The following is a 6,555-nucleotide window of genomic DNA, read 5'->3' on the forward strand; positions in this document are numbered from 1 at the left end:
ATACGGAAAGGGAAGGGGGTGGCGGCCCCCCTTCTCCTTCCCCTTCTCCTAGTTGGAATAGGAAAGGGGGGGCAAACCTACTTGGAGTAGGATTGCCCCCCCTTGGGCGCGCCTCTCCCCTTGGCCGGCCCTCTCCTCCTCCCCCCCTTTATATACGGATGAGGGGGGCACCCCAAAGACACGACAATTGATTTGATCTTTTAGCCGTGTGCGGTGCCCCCTCCACCATAGTCCACCTTGATAATACTGTAGCGGTGCTTAGGCGAAGCCCTGCGTCGGTAGAACATCATCATCGTCACCATGCCGTCGTGCTGACGAAACTCTCCCTCAACACTCGGCTGGATCGGAGCTCGAGGGACGTCATCGGGCTGAACGTGTGCTGAACTCGAAGGTGCCGTGCGTTCGGTACTTGATTGGTCGGATCGTGAAGACGTACGACAACATCAACCGCGTTGTCCTAACGCTTCCGCTTTCGGTCTACGAGGGTACGTGGACAACACTCTCCCCTCTTGTTGCTATGCATCACCATGATCTTGCGTGTGCGTAGCCAATTTTTTGAAATTACTACGTTCCCCAACAGCCACGGCAAGATGCCCCGCGCCAGGACCCGCGCCGGCGTTGCCGGATCCCCCTGACGCCCCAGGGGGTGCACGGGCTCGCCCGGGCCTTGCGCGCGCTTCCGCCACGACCTGGGGTGTGGCCAGGGAGCAGAAAGGTGGCGTACCCCTGCAGGCGGCGTCCACTAGCTCGGCGACTCGCTCCAGTAGTGCATCACGGCCGCTCTCCGCCAGCCTGCACCGCAGCAGCTCCCGTGCGATGATGAGCGCGGCTCGCATGTTCGCCTGCTCCCGTCGGGTGTGTGGTGTCGTTTCCGCAGCGTAACGTGAGGATCACGCGACTACGCGCGTGCGTCGCGGCGCGAGTGTGGCGGGCGCCCACCAGCGCTGCCCGCGCCCGCAGGTGTTAGGCGGCACGCGGGCCGTTTGGAGCACGGAGTTGAGGTCTTCTGGAGCGGATGGCGGCGCCCGGGCAGGCCAGGCCGCCCAGTGGTCGGCTTGGGTCCTTGGACCGTCAGACATTGGAGCCGCGGGGCACGGCGAGTCGGTCAATGGGGAAGAAAGCTTCGGCGCACCCCCTATCTGGTGCGCCAAATGTTGGATTTTGGGTTCCGGAAAACCCTTGAGGTTCGAACTCTGGGGTGCGCGCGAGGATCTCTCCCTAGCTCGCTCTCACAACGATCTCTAGGCCTAGCTCGCCGAACCCAAGGAACAAGAGACACGAGAGTTTATACTGGTCCGGGCCACCGTTGTGGTGTAATACCCTACTCCAGTGTAGTGTGGTGGATTGCCTCGTGGGCTGAGGATGAACTAGTATAGTGGATGAACAGTCTCCTAAGGAGAGGTGTTCTTGAGCTCGTTGAGCTGGTGAGATGGCCTTGGTGGAGTGGATCCGATCCTTACTACGGTGGTGGCTAGTCCTATTTATAGAGGCCCGGGTCCTCTTCCCAAATGTTAGGTGGGAAGGGATCCCAAAACGGCCAATTTTGAAGGGAGACAAATAGTACAAGCTATCCTGACAAAAGGTGGTCTTCGCCTGCCAAAGGTTTTGGTGGTGATGCCGCCGTGGGCTCCGTGATGACCTCCATCCTGCCGCCCTGCTGGTCTTGTCTTGTTGCACCGGTATGGAAACCTTTGCCTGATGCCTCGGGACTCCTCGCCTGCGCTTGCCCCTTTAGCACCAAAGAGGAAACAGGTACTCTGCGCCTGTTGGTGCTCGCCTGGCCTTGGTCGTCATGGCTCACGTCACGCGGACCTCGCGAGGTGTCCCTTGCATAGATATCTCCGCTCCTCGGGAGCCAGCCTAGCGAGGCCGCCCCTGGGAGGTCTTGGTGTCGTCCGCCTCGCGAGGCTTGGCCCCTCGCGAGGGTCTTGAGTGGTTGTTGATGAAGATGGGTCGTACCAGGCCGTTGGTGGAGCCACGCTCTGGGCCGCAGGCGGGCAAGTCTGGATACCCCCGTTCCCAGGACGCCGACACCTCATATCATATCCATCTAGCAATTTTTCGTGTCCACAATGCATAGTTTCTGATCTTTACCAATTTTACCAAGTTCATCACACAAATTTTAGTTTTTATTAGTTTTCTAATGTTTTTTAGGTGTATTAGGATGTTGGTGAACTTGACACATAAATAAGGATCAAGTTGGGGCCAAACCGGAGAAGTTCCAGGCACCAGTTTTGGGTTGTATAGAGAGTTTGATATTATGACATTTTCCAAAGTGTTCAAATCAGAGATCTAATACCATAGGTGTGTCAGCCTTTCTGAGGTGAATCCAACGAGCCCAAGAAGGCCCAAATCGGAGTCAGTATGAAGAAATGGTTACCAAAATACGAAACTACACTCGCGTATTCCAGGAGAGAAGACGACATCTCGTACGACCATGCATGATCGTACCAGCCTTCCAAAGCTGTGATTCTTCATCGATTTTGTCTCAATTTTTTTCAACATGTTCCTTGGAAACCAAGGGAGGTATTGGGAGAGGATTTGGCTCCCCTACATCCCTTGGATGAAGGGGGGGTCATATCTATGGAGGAGACCCGAGTAGGCCTCCTATATATTCACCTCCACCCCTAGCCATCGCCGTTCATCATCATTCATCGTCATCAAGTCCCATCTACTCCACCACGTGTCGCCACACCTTCATTTCTGTAGAAGGGTCATCTCCATAGAGGAAGGGCCAGGACAAGGAAGAATGAAGGATGTATAAGGCTCCTCCAACGCCCGACGCCGATCGGAGGGCCTGCAATATCCGTCGAATCCGCCATGCCTCTCTTCTTCCCCAAAACCATGTTGAGTTGTAACTTCTATCCCCCATTATGTTCTCCATATACATGTTTGAGTAATTGCATTTGTTCTCAAGAAAATATGGATGTACTCTAGTGTCTTATTTTAATGCCCATGATATACGATCCCTGAAATGTGTTTATGTTAATAATCTTCTCGATGTTGAGTAAAGTCGAACACTCAACATGTGACCCTTTTCGACGAAAGATAATTACTACTAGATCATTAATGGCGCGCGTTGCTGCGCCCATACCTTTTTACAATAAAATGATAGTATTTCTAAAAAATACACATTTTTACAACAAAATGGTAGGTATTTCTAAAAATACATAGGCATGCGACATAATATGAATATTATATCTGCTATATTTCAGAACAATGAAACATGAAGGTGATATAAAATAGCATGATGTAGTAGTTGGTACACCACAGGAGCAATGCAACAGGGTGATCGTTGGCCAGAACATCAAAGGCCTTCTTGGTCTCAATTTTGATCTTTACATGAATTTATGCATAAATCGAGCAATTTCGAAAGCAACAAAATTATTCTTTAAGAAAAACAAGCCTGCATTTATTCACGAAGCTGAACAATGTTGAAAGCCTTAAGTCTGCCTTATAACAACATTATTTTTTAAGAAGAGCAAGCCTGCATTTACGCATGAAACTGAACAACGTTGAAAGCTTGAGATCTAACTTTTGCACACAAAAATAACTCGGTTAAAAAACTTTTATGCAAGTTGACGCATCCGCAACTTCACATTTGTCCGCAAAACCAAAACTATACTAACACTTGATGTTTTAATAGTCGTCCTTTTGCAATTTTCTCTTCGTATACACATGCAGACCCTCTGCATCCCTAAAAAAGTTGAAACTTAGAGATCAAGTAAAGAAATGTATGGATGTATAATGGCTATCTATATAATTCAAATGTCGTGCACTCGGTTTGTATATATATATAAAGAGGATAACATGATTTGTTGGCATCAGGGTGAGAGACTAATCTTTGATGTACAGATAGGTTGTAACAATAAAGTTACCCATATGGCAGGCCATATGGGGACATCAAAAGCCGACATTTGAGGAGATTGTACTACTATATGGATGTATTTTTGTCCAAATGTAGAACTGGATGGTAGCATCACAAGACTGAAGTAGACAATTCGAAGCTACAATAGCATTAATAAAATCCCCACGTGGACTGAAGTAACATATGGTCTGTCTTTTTCTATGATGAAGAAGCGGTTACAATCAACTGAAACTTTCTTATCCCAACAATTAAACATGTTCACGTATATTATCCGTATAAGTATAGAGGAAGACGCTTAGAGTACAGAGTGCAGTTTCACATTTTTTTTAAGTCGGACATAACCGCGTACATCAGTAGTATACGGACAGTATACCAATTGGTTGGAGATCTGATGGCACCCTCAGACATGATGAAGTGCACAGTGCACGGTGGACCGCAATGCCCTATTATAGTAAACGGTAATAAGGTAAAAAGGGTAAGGAATATGGCCTCTTAATAAGTTAGCAATATGCAAAAGTAAAAATATACTGAAAGATAAATCAATAAACAATTTAGGACTATGCAGAATGACAAATATGCCTCTTAATACATACGGATAAACATGTAAGAAATTAAATTAAAAACTGAAAACAGGTCTTAACAACTATTATATAAACTGAATTAATACGCAACATCAACAGTCATTTCAGACGACTGCAAATCAATGTTGCACTTTTGGGAGGATGTCATATGCATTGCGAATTCTAATGGTTGTTTGGTTTAATCAATTTCTCAACCTTGGCTGTAGAAAATAGTGGTTTATATTTTAATGCAAAAAGGGATGATATAAACATTCACCTGTTAACATAAATATGAGGAGAAGAAAAACAGAGGACACAAAGATAGTCAGTAGCATCAAATTTTACAATTCGTGGGCATACATACGTATGTACAATAAGACATGTGAGTACATGTATACTAACCTTGGTGGCAACCATTGCAAATCGTGAGCTTTAGAAGTGCCTGAACTAACCACCAGAATCTGTCGGCAATTCCAATACATCAACTGAGAGATGTAAGAGCAACTGCAGCAGAACAAGTGTCTGTCGTGAATTGGGAGCAAAAGAAGAAAGCGGCATCAATCAGAAGGGACTCGGTATCAGTAGTAACTGGATGGAAGATGTGAGGAAGGAGGGGCGATAATCCTACGGAGGCAACTTGGCGAGAAGCATGGCCAGAAGATTTGATGTTGCCAAGTAAGGTTGGGGAATGAGCAGTAGCAGGGTGGGTGGATATTATATAGAGACGCAACGATTAAAGGGAGAAACCGAACCAGAATCGTGAGCGTCCTCGCGCATCTAATAAGGGAGGAAGATGAATCACATAAAGGAAGAAACTGAATAAGAATCAATTGATGGACCTGCACTAATCGGACGCCGGAAAGAGTGGCGAACATCAATTGCGATTAATGCCTGCAGCAACTGCGATTAACTACGTGCTAAATCACCGGAAGTGGATTCTAATCGCAGCCGACGCTTCGGCCCCCCGTCCCCTTGGCATCGCCCAGTGGGGCGACCATGTCGGTGGATGTGCGGTCGCTCGCATCGTATGAATCTGCCGTCCGCGAGACAAGAACTGGATGAAGCCCACCGGGATCCTTGCTCGCTCTGGAAAGTTGTATTTTTTCACGGGCTTTGTTACTCGTGGGTGTCAAGCCCATATGCCCAAATAATAGGAGAGCTCCAATTTTGTTTTGGGAGTAGCGGCCCAGCCCATCTAGCTCTCTCTCTGTTAGCAACTAAAGCCCATAGGGGATTGCACCTACATCCAACGGCCTGAAACGCTTAGAAGAGCAGATTCAACGGCCGAAAACGACAGTGGTCTGAACAGGCTGGAAAAGTGCTCGGTTATAATGTTTCTAAATTGGTGTGAAGTTGGGTTTGCGTAGGTACCACGGTGATAGAAGCTACCTTCCATGACCACTTATAAAAACATATAACATGGACTACGTCTCAGAGTAGGTTGTCTACTCGCACGACCGTGTACCCTAAGTACCAGTAGTGATGAATTCGACCCCCTCCCCGAGAATGCTTTATTACTCGAGCGTTGCTCCATCTATTTTATTCCCCTTTATTCTCATTTTTACCTTCATGTTAGTAGTTTAGATACCCCCATTTTTACAGTTTCCTTAGCAACCAATAGAATAGGCTATTTCCAGACTAGCTACTGTCTGGGTGCGAACATAGCTTTATCTGTTACCATGTAGTTGCGGAGTTGGTAGTTACCTGCGTGTCGCTCCCCGTGGGTTCAACAAATCTACTTACCATGAATTGCAACAGCCCTATGCACTTGCAGGTAATCATAAAGCTATCTCATCATGCCATGTCGGTGATGCTTGCTACTTCTTGAGCTTGCGTTGGTTTTTCCCTTGAAGAGGAAAGGGTGATGCAACAAAGTAGAGATAAGTATTTTCCCTCAGTTAAGAACCAAGGTATCAATCCAGTAGGATAAGAACGCACAAACCACCAATACCTGCACAAACAATCAATCACTTGCACCCAATGCGATAAAGGGGTTGTCAATCCCTTTATGGTCACTTGCAAAGGTGAGATCTGATAGAGATATATAAATAAAACTAAACAAAAGATAAAATATTTTTGGGTTTTTTGGTATATAGATATGAAAATAAAAGATTGCAAAATAGTAGA

At 46.8% G+C, this 6,555-nt stretch overlaps 1 long non-coding RNA gene across 1 annotated transcript; it reads right to left on the reverse strand.

The window, feature by feature from the left end:
- Positions 1–3,993: 3,993 nt before the first annotated feature.
- On the reverse strand, positions 3,994–5,519 carry LOC120976839 (uncharacterized). Its single transcript, XR_005773351.1, has 2 exons — positions 4,831–5,519; positions 3,994–4,311 (listed from the first exon to the last, which is right to left on the reverse strand). It is a non-coding gene; the product is annotated as an uncharacterized lncRNA (long non-coding RNA).
- Positions 5,520–6,555: the final 1,036 nt, after the last annotated feature.

This window comes from Aegilops tauschii, chromosome 1 (genome assembly GCF_002575655.3).
Source record: "Aegilops tauschii subsp. strangulata cultivar AL8/78 chromosome 1, Aet v6.0, whole genome shotgun sequence".
NCBI lineage: Eukaryota > Viridiplantae > Streptophyta > Magnoliopsida > Poales > Poaceae > Aegilops > Aegilops tauschii.